Source organism: Paroedura picta, chromosome 13, assembly GCF_049243985.1.
Source record: "Paroedura picta isolate Pp20150507F chromosome 13, Ppicta_v3.0, whole genome shotgun sequence".
Taxonomy (NCBI): Eukaryota; Metazoa; Chordata; class Lepidosauria; order Squamata; family Gekkonidae; genus Paroedura; species Paroedura picta.
The window spans coordinates 48,102,907-48,123,585 of NC_135381.1; the positions used below are offsets into that span (position 1 = coordinate 48,102,907).

General features: G+C 47.9%; 1 long non-coding RNA gene across 3 annotated transcripts; it reads right to left on the bottom strand.

Annotated features, from left to right (window-relative positions):
* Nucleotides 1-611: 611 nt before the first annotated feature.
* LOC143822601 (uncharacterized) lies at nucleotides 612-20,238 on the bottom strand. 3 transcript variants are annotated; one of them, XR_013226214.1, is made up of 7 exons: nucleotides 20,123-20,238; nucleotides 19,694-19,752; nucleotides 19,421-19,484; nucleotides 19,280-19,333; nucleotides 19,051-19,175; nucleotides 2,320-2,471; nucleotides 612-1,539 (listed from the first exon to the last, which is right to left on the bottom strand). It is a non-coding gene; the product is annotated as an uncharacterized LOC143822601 (long non-coding RNA). The 3 variants fall into 3 exon arrangements; XR_013226213.1 differs by having other exon boundaries at nucleotides 19,672-19,752; XR_013226212.1 differs by having other exon boundaries at nucleotides 19,280-19,484; nucleotides 19,672-19,752.
* Between the last annotated feature and the right edge of the window lie 441 nt (nucleotides 20,239-20,679).

The window sequence follows — 20,679 nt, forward strand, 5'->3', positions numbered from 1 at the left end:
TTCATTTTCAGAGGAGAAGTCCCAGATCTTCAGAATGATGCTTCCTGCATCAAACAATCTCAGAGCCTCTGGACCCTACAGAAATACAGGAAGCTTATGGCTGTGGGAGATGCGAGAAAAGTGGCACATCACGCTTCCTCCTAGGCATATAGGTGGAGGAGACGGGGCAGTGCAAAGAGAGGAGGGGTCTGGCCTATGTCCTCTGAGCTGGGACCTTCTGGTCTGCAAGACACACTTTCCTCCATCTTACCAGGGAAGATCAAACCTCTCCCTCTGACTACTGGCCACCTGGGGTTCTCCACAAGGACTCTGCTCTTGAATGGTAGCACCATTGTCACCGGGGGGGGGCTCTTTGGGGGAGAGGTACCTCGCTGTATGTACAAATGCACAAGCACACGGACAAGCACACACTGTGAAAACATCTGACCACTCTGGTCCTATTCAGAGGTCCTTCTTTGGATGCCCTCCCCATCTTAGGCTAAGTGGGCGACGTTCTGAGACAGAGCCTTCTTGGTCATGACAACAAAATTATACAATACAATACAATACCTTTATTGGCATAATTTTTTAAACAAAATTATAAAAGGCCCTCCACCAGGGAGTTTTGCCCGTCCCTTACTATCACGGTCTTCGGTCAGCAAATGAAGACTCTTCTGCATCGTTTGGCATTCCTTCACTGACCCTCCTTCCTGATGTATGCACTGTAATTGTGGATACATTGGGCATTTCCGTACAGTGGTCACCTCCTACCTGCAACAGAGTGTTTCTTGTGCAAAAGGCCATTTGTCATTAATAGAGCACATCGTGCTATTCTTCCCCTCCACACTGCTGCATCTTCCCCTTTCCACATGCCGCGCAAACTGCAAACGAGAGAGTGATGTGCTCTTTCATTCACTGCTCCTTGGCCTGTCAATCAACATGGTCAACCAATCAGTGGTTTGTTGGTCTTGCCCCTGCCTTTCTTTTAACTTGAGAGTTACACGTAACAATTGGTATTTAGTTCTATGAAAATGCATTGCTACATTATTTAAACCCCCCTCCAAAAAAAGCAAAAATATGGCCGACAAGCAGAGGGCATGGTGAGGGAGGCAGACCCCCCCCCCCCGGTCATTTAAAATAGCCAGAAGGCTCCTGGCGAGTTCCCACCCCCCTCCCCCAATCAATCCGGGCAAGTTAATCAGGGATGGTTCACAAACACACCCCACAACCCCCACCCTTTACTGAGCAGGAAATGGAGGGGGGAAGATGGGAGCAAAGGAGGGACATTGCATTTCACCCTTCATATGCTCCTTCTGCTGGTTGTCTGCTGGTGTATCGAGCCTTTTAGGGTGGTGAATTCACTTTTTGGGATTCCCGAAATGGAGGATGTAGTGAGCTGGCTGCTGGATGTAGGTGACATCATGTGTAGGGGCCAGAATATGCTGCCTACCTTTGGCAAACATTTCACTACATTTATTGAGTGCGGAAATGTCCATTGTGTTGAACGATGCATTCCAGAAGCTTGTTTTAATGTTTCAATTATTCACCTCTTTGAGGACCCTGAACAGGGAGAAAAGGCGGCATTTAAACAACCCATTTACAATAAATAAATGAATGATAAAGGGAGTTTCTAAAGAAGCTTGGTGAACTTTGGTCTGAGATGAAAGACGCTGGCTGTTATTTTGCCCAGTCCTCTGTTTTCGAGGACCAAGCTTTTAAATTTGGGTTTGAAGAGCCATTCAAGATGATGCATGCCAAGAAGCGCTAATTGTCGCTGCTGGTTGTGCTTCCTTTAAGGAAATTATCTGGGCATGGCCTTCCCGTTTGAGAAATGCACCAATGCAATCAATTCCAGATTTCTCTTCATGCCACTAAAAACCCAGAGGATCCCATTGTTCAGGCCACAGTCTGGCAGAGGCAGCAAGAGGGAGGGAGCTGGACCGAATCCCAGTTTCTGGGATATCCAAGGATGCTGCGGGGGGTGTGTATGTGTGTGTGTTTCTAAACAACTGTGTGGGATGCATGAGACTGAGATATGGGGGGGTTGTAGTTTGATATGGAAATGGGCTAAGGGAAGAAAGGAAGAGTTCTGCCACTGGTGAAAGACTTCCTTCCACCCAGCTTAATTGTGGGCTGCGTTGGGGGAGGGGGGCGTGGAAGGAGGGGGAGGGCAGCCACCCTGTCCAAGGCCTTATCAGTAGGATGCTACAGAACCAGTCTTGACACGTAAGATCACAGAAGGATTCTTACGTCTGGAGGAGGGGACAGAGCAATATCAAACAGAAGATGAAAATAAACGGAACCTTCAGAAGATTTCACACACTCAACTCCAAAATTTACCTTGTTGGACCCTGAGTAAGGAATGCAGAGTGAACCGGAAGGATGAGTGTGGAGAGAGACCTCAGTGTCTGCAAGGAGGCTTTCCACTCGGCCTCCTGGGGTTGGTCAAGTCCCACCTCAGCCCCCGGCCCCGACCCTGGAGAAATCTAAAGCTGGAAGAAGAGAAGAGCTGTTTTTTTAAAATATATATATCTCCTGTTTTTCTCTTCCAGAGGGAGTCCCAAAGCGGCTCACAAACACCTTCCCCTTCCTCCCCCACCACAGACACCCTGTGAAGTAGGGGAGGCTGGGAGAGAACTGTGCTGGCCCAGGGTCACTCAGCTGGCTGCAAGTGCAAGAGGAGCGGGGAGCCATAGGAATCTCCATGTGTGCCTCAAAGGTGAGGGGGAATTCCTCGAGCTTCTAGCTGCTCAGACAGGATTCTTCCTGCAGAGGCAGTGCTGGCAGCCTTGCTTAGAGATGATTCAAGGAAAGTGTGCTGTGGAGAATTGGGGGCCTTCCGACAGAACAACTGGCTTTTCCAAGGCACTCTCCAAAGCAGAATGGCCCACGGGAAAGCTTTGTGCACGTTTAAGGTGGGGCTTTAAATGGTCTCTGCCGGAAACATTTACAGGCCTCCTGAGAACATGGTCTCCCAATGTGTTTAATTATGTAGTAATCCAAAATGATTTTAAAACTTCTTCTTTCTATTATTGCACCAGAATTTAATGACATCCCATTTTTACTGAAAGTTGCTGTTGGGATTAAATCTGGAAATGTTTCCAATCCTCCCATGCCTATCTGCCCTGCTGTTCTCCTGACCATGGTGCCCATGACAGGACCCTGCTCCAGCCCAGCCACCTCCGGATGCGAATCCGCCTGCACCCCGGCCTGCCTTTCAGGGCTCCTGTGCCGTTGAAACCAGCCCAAGATGCAGAAACCTGAGAGAGGAACCTGCCATTGTCACTTCAGCTGCTGAACTATGCATAGCTATAAAGTCTATTAAGGGTAAAGGTCTCCCCTGTGCAAGCACCGAGTCATGTCTGGCCCTTGGGGTGATGCCCTCCAGCGTTTTCATGGCAGACTCAATACGGGGTGGTTTGCCAGTGCCTTCCCCAGTCATTACCGTTTACCCCCCCAGCAAGCTGGGTACTCATTTTACCGACCTCAGAAGGATCGAAGGCTGAGTCAACCTTGAGCCGGCTGCTGGGATCGAACTCCCAGCCTTATGGGCAGACAGCTTCAGACAGCATTTCTGCTGCCTTACCACCCTGCGCCACAAGTCTATTAAAGGAAGACAATTCTTGGAGGAGTTCTTGTTGCTGCTGCAGATGACAAGAGACAGTCAGAGAGGAATGTCCTTGCCATGTCAACTTCCTTACCAGCTAAGGCTGAAAGTGATGCAGCAAACACTCCAGAGAGCCAGCAGGGTTTGGAGGTTAGCAGTGGCAGCCTTTAATTTGGAGAACTGGGGGGTTTCATTCCCCACTGCTCCTCCTCCACCTGCAGCTAGCTGGGTGAGTGTGGGCCCGTCCAAGTTCTCTCAGAGCTTTCTCAGCCCCACCTGCCTCTCAGGGTTCCTGTTGTAGAGAGAGGAAGGGAAGCTGCTTTGATATTCTTTGGGGTATAAAAAGCAGGCTACAAAAAACAGATCTTATTCATCTAGGATTTTGCTGACCTTTATAAAGATCCATGGAATTCTAAAGCATCAGTCATGTGACTTCTGGCTTTTAGCTGTAATCATCAGCAATGTCTTTTTTCTTCCTGCGCTGTCCCCAAAAGACTCCAGGAGTTCTAGGTAAGCACCTGACAACCTGAGCTCTAGACCATTCCTCATTTCCACACTATCCCTTGGCTGCCTGCCCTGCAGAGAGGGCTTTGCTCCACACATGCAACGTGCCCCATCCATGACCATGGCTACTCACTGGGAGTGTAGCTCTAGTGATGGATTTAAACCCCTTTTCTCTCTTCTTGCCAGTGATGCCTCAAGAGAGCATTTTGTGCTGATCGGGCAAAGCTGTCTTTCATGCTTTGTCCCTCCCGGCTGCACTTCCCTGGTCCCAGACCTGACCAGACCCCATCCCCTGAATGACCCCCACAAATTCTGCTTTGCTCCCTGAGCTTTGAGTTGCTTCCTGAGGAATTCGCTGAAGAATCGCTATGAATTTCCTTAATGCTCTAGGTTTAAAAGAACAAACAGCAGATAACATGGCTGATGTTGCCAGTAAACTCTGATTTTTCTCTCTGACCCACGTTTGCCCCCACAAAGCAGCCTAAGAAAATGTAATCAAGGGGCCCTGCTTCCAGGAGAGGCAGAGGAGGGCAGGGCTCTGCAGAAGAGAGGCCTTCTGCTGCTGAGCACACAAGTGAATTCCTTCCTGCTTCATTCACACCCACAATCACACAGATTGCACCCACCATTCCTCGGGCGCTGCCATTGCTCATGCTTTGTGACTGGGGCCCTCTGGGGATGAAGCGGGAGGGGCCCGAGAGGCTGGGCAGTGAGGGCCTGACCATTCTGGGATTGCGATTTCCCTGGCCAGAAATGGCCCTTCGGCAGCCCCCCTTGCCCCCCCCCCCCGAGCACTTTGGCCAAGAACAGGACGATGGGCTGCCAGGATGTCCTTCGCCCGCTGGGGCTGCTTCGATGTCCTCTTGCTTTCAGCCTGCACCTGGCAGCACCGGGTGGTGTTTCTCTTTCCTGCCGCCCCTGGGGCGAGGGAGGCGTGGAGGGCCGGCTGTTCCTTCTGTGGTGTGTTGCCCCTTCTGGGGCTGACAGCTCTGGATCTGAGGCAATCATCCAATTCCACCTTTACTCCTAATGGATTTCTGTGAGCTGAAGCATGCCTAGCTCAGGGCTGCCTTCCTCTTCCTCTCCATTTCCCCAGGAAGACTCTTTGCTCGTGTGCTGTTGGGAAGATGAGAAAAATGCTTTCTGTGAATGTGAACTTTTGTGTTCTCTTGTAGCCCTTGCAGTGTCCAGGCCCTTGTGAGGTTCTTGCATGCCACAACTCCCAGGTACATTCGCCCCAAGAGGCCTGAACCCTTATGAAGAAGAAGCCCTGGCCTTTCTCAGGGGCTTCCTCCTCTTTGATGTGCGATGGGGGCATGTGGCTAATGTTCCTCCCTTCCCTGGAAGTCTGTGAGTAGGGGAGAGGGAACCCAAACCTCCATGGGCAGAGATCAGTTGGGGAATTTCCTGTCCTGTTGCCTGTGCCTCTATCTCTGTGGTGGCCTTGAAGGGTGGGCATCCTTGAATCTTCACACCCAAATGGACTGTTGGGGACTTGGATGTTCAGGCAGTGGAAGTGTAGTCCTAGCAAAGCTTCCAGGTAGTAAGCATTGTTGTTCTTTTCAATAAAGAGATCTTCCTGCAAATGAAGTTTTCTTATTGAAGGCAATCAGCTGAACATCACTTCTAGGGAAAACCTACAGATGGCTGGTCCTGTATAGGAGGCACCAGAAACTATAGTTTTCAGGAATTGATGTCCCACTGTCACTGAGGATCATACCCCTCTCCTGGTCTCGCGTTGGTTGCCAAAGCACCTCCTTGGAGCCCGTGGCTGGTTCCTTCCGTCTGCCCCCATAACCAGTGTGTAGGATGGAACTTAGAGTGCCAAGGACTTCCACTTGACTAGTCTCTTGATTTTTGTGGCTATTTCTCATCATACTTGTGTCTGGAAGGCAAGTACTTCTCATGAGGGAACATTTCCCTCCCCCTTCAAGTCTCACATGGAGAAAATTAGGCTTCCAGGAAGAAGGATGGACTAGACACCCCTCCCCCAATCCTTTTGCACTTGTTTTGGTTGTGCAGCAGCCATTGCAGCCCCTTGGTTTGACATGGACCCCCCCCCCCCCCCGTGAGGGTTCAGTGATTAGATACAACTGAGGGGAGAAGCTTGAATAGATCTTCCCAGTGATTTAAAAGGGAAAACAGAAGGTAGGTGGGGCCCTGATTTATCTTGGGGCCATAGGAAGAAGAGGAGTTGAACAGAGGGCCCGTCTGGCTGCGATTTCCCTTGTAAAAACACAGAAGGATTTGTTCATGAATATCTCTCGGTACCAAGTCTGCATGGGTCCTGAGAACTGTAAGCACACTTGGGAAATATTTCTTGTGCAAAAGGTCATTTGTCATTAAACAAATACATCCTTTCTTTCAGTGCCTCTGAAATGCCTCTTTCATTATTGGATGTGTTTCCCTTTCGACTTTTTTTTAGAGGTGATTTTGCACAAATATGACCTTTTGCCACAGATGACTGACTCTTTTCTGGAGCTCATTCCTCTGGGTAGAGCCTTCTCTGGATCTTGCAAAGCACCAGCAACCTCAAGCATCCCATTTTGACAGTCGTGCTTATTTCCTTTCTATGCATTGAAGCAAAATTATGGGCACATGTTTGTACACAGATGTGCACACATGTATATTTAGTAATATTTTGGGATGGAGGACTGAAAGGTGGAAACAATTTTTCACAAGTCCTAAAACCATGAGGCAAAACCAGAAATCAGCCATCAAGGGTCACTGCTGCCTTTTGTACATTATACAGCACGGCCAAAAATAGCCACCTGCATTTGGCTTACTATCACCCCCCTCCCAAAGAAAATTACCCTCATTGGTATTTCTTCCATAATGTCTGTACTGAAGTCAGATTCTCTACTCTGAATTCAATACTAATATAGTTAATGCATTCCACCCTCCAAAATCTGGGAATACAAAATATTTTGGCTCTGTTATAGCCTATGGGGTCATAGAATCATAGAATCATTGAATAATAGAGTGAGAAGGGACCTAATGGGTCATCTAGTCCAACCCCCTGCACTATGCAGGACACTTACATCCCTCTCGCTCATCCACTGTCACCAGCCACCCCCTTGAACCTTCACAGAATCAGCCTCTCTGTCAGATGTCTATCCAGCCTCTGTTTAAACATTCCCAAAGATGGAGAACCCACCACCTCCCGAGGAAACCTGTTCACTGAGAAACCACTCTAACTGTCAGGAACTTCTTCCAGATGTTTAGATGGAATTTCCTTTGAATTAATTTCATCCCATTTGTTCTGGTCTGTCCCTCTGGGGCAAGAGAGAACAATTCTGCTCCATCCTCCATATGGCAGCCTTTTAAATACTTGAAGATGTTATCAGATCCCCTCTCAGTCATCTCCTCTCTAGGCTAAACAGACCAAGCTCCCCCAGCCTTTCTTCAAATATCTTGGTCTCCAAACCCCTCACCATCTTTGTTGCCCTTCTCTGGACATGCTCCAGTTTGTCTACATCCCTCTTCAATTGGGGTGACCAAAACTGAACACAGGACTGAACCAGAGCAGAGTAAAGCGGTACCATCACCTCTTGTGATCTAGACACGATACTCTGTTTGATACAGCCCAAAATCCCATTTGGCTCTTTAGCCACCGAGTCACACTGCTGACTCATGTTCAATGTATGGTCTACTAAGACTCCTAGATCCTTTTTGCACATGCTACTGCCAAGACAAGTAGAATAATAGAGTTGGAGGAGACCTCATGGGTCATCAAACAAACAAACAAACAAACAAATAAATGATAGGTATGTATGTATGTAGGTAGGTGGGTGGGTGGGTGGGTGGGTGGGCGGGCGGGCAGGCAGGCAGGCAGGCAGGCAGGCAGGCAGGCAGACAGATGCATCCATGCATGCACACTGCAATCTCACAACAACACAGACAGGAATGATCCAGTGCAAGCTTTGAGGTGTCAAGGGATGTGAATGCATGTGTGAACAGTACCTTCCTCCGCTTTCCTTGTCCTATTGTAGTTTCCAAGCTGGCAGTTCCTGTTCTTGATTCCCTCCTCCCACCCTCATGCCCTGGTCTAGAACTTGGGCCCCAAGTGCTGCCATCTGTGTTGCCCCCTTTCAGTCCCCTCCCTGCCCAAAAGGTATGCCCACCCCTGAAAAAAAACAACATCTCTAGATCCATGAGAGCCTAATAATTATCGATCCGTCTCACATTTAGCGTTTCAGGGGAAGATAACAGAAAGGGCAGTCGCAAACCAACTGACGGAATACCTGGAAGAAGCTTCGGTCCTAGACCCATCCCAGTCAGGTTTCCAGCCTGGCCATGGGGTAGAGACAGCGCTAGCTGCCCTGATGGACAACCTCAGTCACCCGTTGGGCCAGGGCGGGTCGGCACTGCTGATATCACTAGACCTCTCAGCAGCGTTTGACACAGTCGATCATGAGCTTCTAGCTCTCCGCCTCATTGATGCCTGAATACGAGGGACAGCCCTCCAATGGCTGATCTCCTTCCTCCGGGATCATGGACAAAGGGTTGCAATAGGAGAGAAAACATCGGACCGCCGGCAACTTACTTGTGGAGTCCCAAAAGGAGCGGTCTTCTCTCCTATCCTATCCAACATCTTCATGCGCCCTCTCGCACAACTGGTATGGAAGTTTGGGCTGGGTTGCCATCAATATGCAGATGACACCCAGCTCTTCCTCCTGATGGATGGCCGCCCTGACTCTCCCCCAGAAGCATTAGCCAGCTGCCTGGAAGCAGTGATGAGATGGCTGAAGCAGAGTCGTCTGAAGCTCAATCCTTCAAAGATGGAGGTCCTGTGGCTGGGTAGGAAGGGCCCATGTGAGGAAGTGCGTCTGCCTGCCCTGGATGGTGTGCAGCTCTCCACGGCTCACTCCGCCAGGAATCTAGCCGTGATTCTGGACACTTCCTTCACAATGGAAGCCCAAATCACAAAGGTAACGCGGCTGGCATTCTACCACCTCCACCAAGCCAAGCTACTAGCGCCCTACCTGGCTCTGGAACACCTAGCCACAGTGATCCATGTGACAGTCACCTCTAGACTGGACTTTTGTAACTCGTTCTACGCAGGCCTGCCCCTAGCCTTGATCCAGAAACTACAGCTGGTTCAAAATGCAGCGGCCAGGATCCTCACTGCAACACCGTGGAGGTCCCACATCCGGCCTATTCTCCATCAACTGCAATGGTTGCCAGTTGAATTCCGGATCAGACTAAAGGTTCTGGTAATTACCTTCAAGGCCATACGCGGTCAGGGCCCAGTGTACCTGAGGGACCGCCTCCCTGCCTACGCCCCCAAAAGAGCCCTGAGCTCCACTGCTACCAACCAGCTAAAGGTCCCTGGCCCTAAAGAAGTCCGTCTGGTCTCAACCAGGGCCAGAGCATTCTCTGTTCTGGCCCTCACCTGGCGGAACGAGCTCCCGGAGGAGATCAGGGCCCTGACGGAGCTTAAACAGTTCCACAGGGCTTGCAAGGAGGAGCTCTTCCGCCAGGCATTCGGTTGAGACCAGATATATATAACCAACAGCGACCAAAGGGCCCCTGCTCCCCACCCCCCCTCAGGACACCACCTATACACTCTGGACCTGTTTGTATGTTGCAACGTTGCATTGTTTATTGGTTATACTATTATAATGTTATATGTTTACAATAATCAGTTATTATTGCATGGTTACTTAAATGTTTTATAGACCATGTATTGTTCTTATGTCTGAGGAAGGATGCTTGCACTCGAAAGCTCACGCCTTGATGAAATCTTGGTGGGTCTTAAAGGTGCTCCTGGACTCTGATTCTATTGTGCTACTTCAGACCAACACGGCTACTCATTTGAATCTGTTCTTATGTTCTTATGTAAACCGCCCTGAGCCCCCGGGGAGGGCGGTATATAAATATAATAATAAATAAATAAAAATAAACATCCACTCGCTGCACTGCTTGGTTGGTTTGCCCGTCCACTTTTCTCTTGCCGGGAGGGGAGGGGAAGATGCTGCTTCTCTGCCTCTGAACGGCACCAGAGGAGTTCCATTCCCTCCTCTAACCACTAGGTGTAGATCTCGATTAAGGAGTTTCCAGGTTTTCCCAGAGTTTGCAGTTATTGCTACTTGGATTTATAAGCTGAACCAAAAAAGGAAGAAAGAATTCCCCGCCCCCCTGGCAGGAACAATTATATAGCTACTTTGTTTTCATGGAGGGTAAAATCCCTTTGCAAAAGGCCTGAACCCTATTGTTAGTCTATCCTCTTCTGTGAAAACGCAGCCCAATTAAGCAGGGCTTCTCTCTCTGCTGCCCAGCCAGCCCTGCTCTAGGAACGGACTGCGGGGGCAGCAGCCAACCCCATCCGGAGGGATCCCACCCACCGGGCCCCCGCTGGGACCCAGGGAGCCACGGGCAGAGGCAGGCAAGGCTGCTCAGCAGAGCACCAAGGGACAGGAAGAACTCCCTTCCTGCAGGAGTGCTGTTCAACAATGGTGTCCAACAAAAGCTAGAATCCACACAGCAGAGACTGGGGGACTCTTGCCCTCATTCCTCCCTCCTGCTGGGTAAAAGCACGATGCTTCCTCCTGACACTCAGGGCAGCCAGGCCAGAAGAAGGAACCCAGAGGGGCTTTCCCCTGCTTTTGAGATCACAGTGCTGGGGAAATCTTAATTTCTGCATCTCCAGGTACTCCTGAACACAAAGGGACAGAAGAGCCATTTTTCCAGAAGGATGCCACACCTGAAGGGCGTTGGTAGAGGGGGGAGCAGCCGCTGCCATGGAGCGGTGGGTGGTTGTAGCATCTCTGTTGGGATTTGGTCAGGCTCAGCATATGGGGGAAGAGTTGGTTTTTACACTGCTCTTTTCACTACGAAAGAGAGTCTCACGTTGGGAGTCAGGCGGGACTGAGAAAGTCTGAGAGAACCGAGAATGGTCCAAGGTCACCCAGCAGGGTGCATGGTCAGGAGGAGTGGGGGGATTAGAGTCCACCATATTGTGTATTATGCAAACCATTTGCTAGCTATGCAAATCATGCACATCTTTGGGTTACCACAAAAAGTCTCTCCTTGGCTGCACCTTTCTTCATGTCCGAATTTGCTCAAGCAAAGCTTCTCTGGGACAAAGAAAATGACACAGTGGGAGGAGCTGTGTTAGTCTGTTGGAGCAAACAAAAGACCTTAAAGACTAACAACGGGTGTTTAAATATCGAGGTTTTGTGAGTCACAGCTCACTTCTGCAGGTATGTAGAGGGGATTCTTTGGATGGGGGAGAGGACAGAGAGGGAGGAAATGCAAAAGCTGACAGGTTTGTTCTGAATTCTGTCAAGAATCTTTCAAATGGAAATTCTTTCTGCAGGGGAAAAACAAAGGAGCTGAGATATGATGGTTTGGTGTGAACCCTTGTGTGTGTGTGTGTGTGTATCGAGTGAAATCATGTTGCAGCCAACTTCTAGTCCCCGCAACCAAGTATTAAACAGGGCTGACTCTGCTTAGCTTCTGAAATGCAAGGAGACTGGACAGGCCCTGAACCAGCAGGTCCAGACAAATCCCATCAAACATCAACTGAATTAGTAGTGACCCATAGTGAGAGATGAGGAGGGTTAGAGAAAGAGGGGCCCAGGAAAGCCCCAGGCCCTCTGGACTCCGGTCTTGTGGCACCAGCAGTCTATGTCGTTGCGATTAATGTTGGCTTCCAGTGAGGTTTCATAGGTGAAACATATCTGAGGGATGAGTGAATGGGGCCACAGCCTTAAAAATCCACCCATCCCTCCCATGGAAGTATGGAGATTCTTCTACATGCAGCTGAATTCCAAAGTGAATGTTAAACACCCCGAATCTCTCTCTGCATTAACACTGAGCCTTTCTTTGCACAAATTGTTAAGGAACAGCCTGCACATGAATAACCACCAACCCATAATTTGAGCCAAACAGCCGAATGCCAAGATTCCGTGTAAGCGGCGCACTGTGCCTGTGCCCCAACCCAAGTCTGGTGTACTCAAGCAAAGTAGAGTGGGGAAATCTGGCCATAGGAATCCTTCTTCAGAAAAGATCACTGGAGAATCCTTCTGTTCCTCAGAGTCTTATCTGGGCCTCAAAGGGTTTATGAGCATTCAAAACATTGCGGAATCCTGCCCACCCCCCAAATGCTTGGAACTAGGCTACGGAAAAAGAAAGCAATTATAGACCAGTCACTATCATTTAGATTTTTTGAAAAGCCCAATCTCCTTAGCTTTAGAAGATGAAGACCAGCCTTCCAATATCTACTTTGCAGAGGACACTCTATGACATTATACGCTGCCAAGATTTGCATAATACACAAATGACGATATGTGGATTTGGGAACCTTCTGGGGAGAGCTAGTTTGGTATGGTGGTTAAGAGCAGCCTCTCATCTAGAGAACTGGGTTTGATTCCCCACTCCTGCAGTCAGCCAGCTGAAAGACCTAGGCAGAGTCTGCACTTACTTTGTTTATTCCATTGTCAACCCTGTTGAATTCAGATCGCTTTGAACTCGGGTCTCCCCCCCCCTCCCCATTGAAACAGGAAAGTCTTCTGCACCTGGTTGGGTAGTTCAGAAGGGGGGGCAGCCAAGCCTCTTTCTTTCTTTTCTTGGAGGGGGGGAGAAGATCGAAAAAGGCAGAGGAGGGAGGAAAAATCCAAGAGCGACAGAAGTTGAGAGAAATTAGGGGCTTCTCCTTTAAGGCAAGCGTGTCACATGACCAGGGGTAGCCTATCAGAGGATTAAAAGCACTCTAAGATATCGCATAATAAAGGTAGGGTCACTCTGGATCAATCTTTCTTGCTGCAGAAGGAAATTTTAAATTGCCCCAAATCCAAACGGAAATCGCATTCTGTGTAGAGGGCAGGGACTGAATCGACCTGAGGCTGGAATAAAAGCTCCGTGCAGTGTACACCCTAGCCACAGTTCTGTTAGAGTTGTTCTCACAATGCAGTTTCTCTCAGAGCTCTGTCAGCCCTACCTATCTCACTGGATGTCTGCTGCAGGGAAAGGAAGGGAGAGCTGTTTGTATGCTGCTTTGAGATCTCTTCTCCCAATCACAAGCTCCACGCTCCTTAGGCTTCACTCCCCAAATATTGAGGTATTCTCCCTCTCAGAGCTGGCAGCCCTATTCTTTATGCTCTAGGCTTAAGGGAAGGTGTTGGAATTGCAATCAGCAATTAATTTGGTGAAGTTGTTCAGGTGGGGAAGCAGCTGAGCTGCACCTAAATGCTCACTAGTGGTGTCAGAAAGGCACTAGTGAGGTTGCATGAAATCCTGAGCTCTGGAGATTCCTTTGCTAAGGTGGGCTCCCGCCCACTTCCTCTTTCTTTTGGAAGACCAGCTCCATGAGATTTTACTGAAGCAAGGAGCAGTCACCATTAAGCTCAGAAATCTCCATCTCCTGATGTGTGCGATATAGCCCTACCTGTTGCCTAGCCACAGAGGCTTGCAATGTGATGCTCTTGAAGCTTGTTTTTGGCCTCTGCTTCAAGTAAAGTAGATAAATATGATACATATTTGTAAATAATCTTTCTAGTAAAGTGCTGTGAGTCTGGCTCCATGTCTCATCCACAAAGGTAACTAATAACTGTAAAGAACAAATTCAGAGTCCAGTCAGGCACCCTTAAAACCAAGTTTTATTCAAGGCAGGAGCTTTTGTGGGCACACACATTTCCTCAGATACAATGTCATGAAATGAAAATAATCTGTTCAGACTTATAGATGGAGTGAGAGGTCCAATTAACAAACAGCATAATGAAATTGCCCAGATACCAGAGATACATAGGGAAATACAGCAATTAGGATTTTTTTTGCATTCACCTGAGACAGAATTCCATGGGAAACATTTGGCCACAATTTTTAAAAATGCAAATATTTGCATAAGGAGACTAATGGGAAAATAGTCAATTGCTGACAGCAGTTAGCTGAGATCTTGCCCTTTTGCCCCCGCCTGCCCAGCTCTCAGCTGATTGGCTTCTCAAGATGTGACCTAGCATGACATTTAGGGGGCCAGGCGAAGAAAAGCATCCTGGGTGGCAAAGAGGTTGGAGGGACAAGCTGGGCTGCAAGATGACTGGAGCCAGCCTTCTAGGTCCCGGTTCAGCCTCAACATTCAGCAATAAAAAACCACGGGGGGGGGGGGGGAGGGGGAGTCTTCTCAGGCCAGGAAATGGAAACCACAAAGTGTAGCGGACACCAAGGAGCTGACCCCAGAGACTGCTGGGGCAAGGACCAAGAAAACATCTTCCCCATAAACTGTCAACCCATTGAAAGTGTTGCCAAAGAGGCCCGACACTTCTGACAAGCACAGCTTGCCTCTGGTCCCTGTTTCAGACTCTGTTAAAGGAAGCAGATCTAACCTCCTTGTTGCCAGCTCGGGGTTCAAACATTGCTGGAGATTTGGGGAGGGGGCCCCGGGGAGGGCAAATGTTGGGCAGGGGGAGGGGCCCCAGCAGGGTCGAAGAAGGGACTTCCCCTCAGCCAGATGGCTTTACCAGCACTGACATTATCCTCTGAACTTCAGCTGCTGTATGGCAGGGGGGTGGGGAGTCTCTTGGGGAAGGGAGCTAGCATCCCAGTAGTAAAGGGGTACACATATTATAATGGGCTTAACCATGCCCACCACCTTGCATACTAATTAACCTATTTGCATAACCACACCCCTTGACATCACCGGAAGTGATGTGATCATGCCCCACCCTGTGCCCCATGCCCCGGAAGTGCCGCCATGTCACCACACCTCCTTGACGTCACTGGAAGTGCCATCATCATGCCCCACCCATGCGCTCCCTGACCCAGATGTGCCACTATTATGCCACACACATCCTGACAACACCTGAAGCGGCGTCATCATGCCCTCTGGCCCCTGCCCCGGAAGTGCTGCCATTATGCCACATACACCCCCCCTCCCTGGAAGTGATGGTGTCATGCCCCCACCTTCTGCTCCCTTCGCCCCCGGAAACAATTTCCACAGACCATGCTCCCACCGGAAACGCAGCCATCTTTTTACACCCCTCGTGACAGCGTTGGAAGTAATGTGCAGCATAGACCAACCCTCCCTACTGTGTCACAACCAATGGGAATGACCAGGTACAGCCATGTGTTCCGTCTAGCAACACGCCCTGTCTCAAGATACAGTAGCCACTGTATAGAGGAGGTTGAAAATCTCTTTGTTTGTCTGTGGTAATGGTCGTGTGGCAGCAGGGAAATAGTGCTTGGCTTTAAAAACATGTGTCTGTACATGGACATAGAAACACCCACAAGCGTTATGTAATTAAAAGGGTCAACTGAGGACATGGCAATAATTTCCTCCCTGTATAGGAGACAGGCCTTTCTCAGGATTTTAACATCCTGCTGACAGTAATATGCCAGTTCTTTTTGGAGGTTAAATACAGAGCCTTGGTTTTCCTGGTACCAGGAAATAAACATGGCTCTCTCACCTAACATCATGTTATCAACACCATAATCCTCCATCCTAGGTCATGGACCTACATAGTTAGAATTGACCGCAGTGTTAAAGTAATGCGGGAAGAAGCCCTTGCAGCCCTCAAAACCCATAGCCTGTGGCATTTGGGGCAGTTTCATTGGCAAAAAGTTTAAACTATCCAGAAACCTGATCATAGAATAATAGAGTTGGAAGGGGCCATACACGCCATCTAGTCCCACCCCCTGCTCAATGCAGGATCAGCCCTAAGCATCCTAAAGCATCCAAGAAAAGTGTGTATCCAACCTTTGCTTGAAGACTGCCAGTGAGGGGGAGCTCACCACCTCCTTCGGCAGCCTATTCCACTGCTGAACTACTCTGACTGTGAAAAACTTTTTCCTGATATCTAGCCTAAATCGTTGTACTTGAAGTTTAAACCCATTACTGCGTGTCCTCTCCTCTGCAGCCAGCAGAAACAGCATCCTGCCCTCCTCCAAGTGACAACCTTTCAAATACTTAAAGAGGGCTATCATGTCCCATCTCAACCTCCTTTTCTCCAGGCTGAACATTCCCAAGTCCCTCAACCTATCGTCATAGGACATGGTCCCTTGGCCCCAGATCATCTTCGTCGCTCTCCTCTGTACCCTTTCAATTCTATCTACGTCCTTCTGGATGTGAGGCCTCCAGAACTGCACACAGTACTCCAGGTGTGGTCTGACCAGTGCCGAATACAATGGGACTATGACATCTCGAGATTTTGATGTGATGCCTCTGTTGATACAGCCCAAAATGGCATTTGCCTTTTTTACCGCTGCATCACACTGCCTGCTCATGTTTAGTTTACAATACAGAAGTACCCCATGGTCTCGTTCACACACAGTGTTACCTAGAAGTGTATCCCCCATCCAGTAGGCATGCTTTTCATTTTTCTGACCCAGATGCAGAACTTTACACTTATCTTTATTAAATTGCATCTTGTTCTCATTTGCCCATTTTTCCATTGTGTTCAGATCTCGTTGAACTCTGTCTCTATCTTCCGGAGTATTTGCCGGTCCTCCCAATTTGGTGTCATCTGCAAACTTGATGAGTAGTCCCTCCACCCCCTCATCTAGATCATTAATAAATATGTTAAAAAGTACCGGGCTGAGCACCGAGCCCTGAGGTACCCCGCTACTCACCTCTCTCTAGTCTGATGAAACACCATTGACAACAACTCTTTGAGTGCAGTTCTCCAACCAATGCCTTATCCACCTGACTATCTGAAAATCCAGATTGCAGTCCTTCAACGTATCCATCAGAACATCATGGGGAACCTTGTCAAAAACGTTACTAAAATCCAAGTAAATGACATCAACCGAATTTCCCCGATCCAGCAAACCTGTTACTTGGTCAAAAAAGGAAACCAGGTTGGTCAGGCAAGACCTGTTGGAGACAAATCCATGCTGACTTCCTTGGATCACCAAATTGTCCTCCAGATGTTTGCAGATCGCTCCCTTTAATATCTGATCCATTATCTTCCCCACAACAGAGGTCAGACTCACTGGTCTGTAGTTTCCCGGGTCATCCTTCCTCCCTTTTTTGAAGATCAGAATAACGTTTGCTCTCTTCCAGTCCTCCGGGACATCTCCAGTACTTAAAGAGGTCCCGAAGATGATGGACAAGGGCTGTGCAAGTTCTCTGGAAAGTTCTTTGAGCTCTCTCGGGTGCATTTCATCCAGCCCAGGGGATTTGAACTCATCCAGTGCAGCTAAATGCCTCTCGACAACCTCTCTATCCATGTTAACCTGCCACCCAGACACTATTCTTTGGCTACTGCCATTTCTAGATGTGCCTAAACCCTTTGACCTGTGTGAAAAAAACAGATGTAAAATAGGCATTAAGCCTTTCTGCTTTCTCTGCATCTTCCGTTAGAGTTTGTCCATCCGCACCCAACAGTGGGCCTATTGCCTCCTTTACTTTATGTTTGCTCCTCACATAATTGAAAAATCTTTTCTTGTTACAATGGGCTTCCCTGGCCAATCGTAGCTCACTCTCAGCTTTGGCCTTTCTGATGATTGATCTACAGTGCCTAGTAACCTGTAGGTACTCTTCTTTAGAGCTCTGTCCTTCCCTCCATTTCCTGAACATTTTCCTTTTCTTTCTTAGTACCTCTTGAAGTTCTCTGTTCATCCAAATAGGCTTCTTAGAGCTCCTGCAGTGTCTTCTTCTTTCTGGGATAGTCATTGATTGAGCATGCAATAGCTCTTGTTTGAGTAGCACCCACCCTTCACATGTTCCCTTCCCTTCCAGCATTCTCATCCATGGTATGACACTCATCATGTCTCTGAGTTTATGAAAGTTTGCCCTACGAAAATCCAGCATCCACGTCTGGCTACAACCTTCCTTGCCTCCCCATCTCAACAGGAATTCTATGAGGACATGGTCACTTCCCCCTCGGGTCCCCACCTCCTTCACCTCATCCACCAACTCTTGCTTGTTGGTCAGTATTAAGTCCAGTATGGCTGAACCTCTTGTGGGTTCATCTACCATTTGATAAATGAAATTGTCAGCCAGGCAGGTCAGAAACTTGCATGACTGAGGACGCTTCGCAGAGTTTGTTTCCCAGCACACATCTGGGAAATTGAAGTCACCCATGTTGACAGGGTCCTGCTGCTTGGATATTTTCTAAAGCTGCTCACAAAGTGCAGCATCCACATCCTCTCGTTGGTCAGGCGGTCGGTAGCAGACACCAACCACCACACTGTTTGTTTTCCCCTTGCTTATTTTCACCCAGATACTTTCCACTGTAGATATGCTCTCCTTCACTAGAATTTCCTGACAGGTAAGCCCCTTCCTCACATACAGTGCCACTCCTCCACCTCTTCGATCTATTTTGTTTTTTCTGAACAGATCATATCCATCCACCATTACATTCCAGTCATGAGAATCATTCCACCAAGTTTCTGTGATGCCTACTAGATCATACCTTTCCATCAGCATGAGAAGTTCCAGCTCTTCTTTTTTATTGCCCATGCTTCGGGCATTAGTATAAAGACATCTGAATCCTTTTACTTTTGGTTCCCTATGAGCTGGCCTTGCCGGTTGGGCTTCCTTCCATACACTCCCTATGTTGATCGTCTCCTTCCCCTAGTGGCTTCAGTTTAAAGCTCTCCTGATGAATCTCCCCAGGTTCCTGCCAAACAAATTCTTCCCCAGCTTCGATAAGTGCAGTCCGATTCCCGCTTTGCTGACAAGGAAGCAACTGCAAATCACACGGAGCGCGGCTCGCAGTTGCTCCCTTGCCTACCGCCCGCTGTATTCTTTACAGCGGGCTTGATTACTAGTCATTGGATAAAGTTTTAGATTTCGAGCTGCACTTGGAACTGTGGTAATGAACGAAATGGGCCGGGGCACTGGTATTTTCAGGTTGTAAGACCAAGCAGGGGGGTTGATACAGAGTGGAAAAATTTGAGGCTCATTATGATATATTTTCTGTGTGGGGAGAGAGAAAAAGATGTGCTGTTAACACACACCTCCCTGCATGTCTATCAGAAGCACAACAAACCATACAAATCAACTATTTATATGATACCTTTCTGTGGACATTTCTTTTTTGAGCCTGGCTGTTTTTGTGGCTGCTTTTTCTGAATGAATTCTGTAGGGGTTTACAGCGTTTGCGATATTTAACAAGGAATTCAGCAACAAAATCATCACCATCTGAGGGTCAAGAAAAATGGATTTGCATGAAATAATCACATAGCTTCATCACCCCCCCTCCAAATCTGTGAAAATATCATGTATTTCAGATAGTTTAAATATACCTGACTGCAAGCTCCTTTTCTTAGATTCTTTCGAGGTGTCCTTGCTTTTCTGAACTAAACGGGGGAACAGCAGATTAAAGATAACTTTGCGGGTAGAACCACATGGCCCAAAAATCACATTCTAAATATACAAAAACTTACCTGGCTGTGGACATTTGTCTTTTGAGCCTGGCTGTTTTTGTGGCTGCTTTTTCTGAAATGAATTCTGTAGGGGTTTACAGCATTTGTGATATTTAACAAGGGATTCAGCAACAAAATAATCCTCGTCATTTGGGGGTCAAGAAAAATGGATTTGCATGAAATAGTTACATGGCTTCATCACTTTACCCCCCCCCCCCAAAAAAAAAGAAAACCAGTGAAAATATCACACATTTCAAATAGTTTAAAAATACCTGACTGTAAGCTCCTTAGTACCTCATCTTTGGATAAAGTCTTAGATCCTTTCGAGCTGCAGTTGGAACTGCTGTTCTGAACTAAATGGGGAAGCAGCAAAATAAGGATAAGCTTTGGGGATAGAACCACATGGCTCAAAAATCACATTCTAAATATACAAAAACATATCTGGTTGCTTGGAAGGGCTCCCTTCACACATTGTGGGGTTTTGATTTAGTTTATCACTATACTAAAAATGAGAAACAGAGAAAAATGTGAGTGCACATAAAATGAAATAAAACTTTGTTGATCTAAAGGTGCCACTGGACTCAAACTTTCTTCTGCTGCTTCAGACGAGCAAGGCCTCCCCACTTAAATCTGTGCTTTTACCCCAGTTATTTTAAAAATCATTTTGCTCCCACATAATTCAATTTACCCATTACTAAATGAAAACGTGGCTTAAAACCTTACCTGAATGGCCAGAAAGAGCCAAGATAAGGAGATGGTGATGATGCTGGCTCCTTTGTGCAGAACTTAGAAAGAGGAAGCCTAAAGAAGTGTTAATCCTTTTAAAACTTTCTGGCCTCCCTTGTGCAAAAGCTGCCCCATGATTGGCTGTTGGCGTCAGGTGATTTGCAGGCACCATGGAAACGCTCCTCCTCCTCCTCCCTGCATTCTGCTACCTCCCCACCCAGTCCCCACCCACTCTTGGCTCAGGCCAGCAGTGTGTCCCCAGTCCCACATGGCCTGCTTTTGGATTTTAATTATTATTGCTGTAAATGGGGCTTATAACTAACTGTAACATTCTCTTATCAGGTTTTTTCAAAATTCCTTCAAGGGTTTTTCTTGAGCCCCCAGTGTCTCCGACAGTGCTTAAAAGGTTGAAAATCTTATCCATGTTTTCTTGAGTGAAAACCAGGCATTTTAGTGCATCACCTATGGATGTTAATTGCAATTTGTGTACAGCATAACTCATCACATATAAACTTAACCTTTTGATCAACAAACTTAGGTGGCCATATGAGACA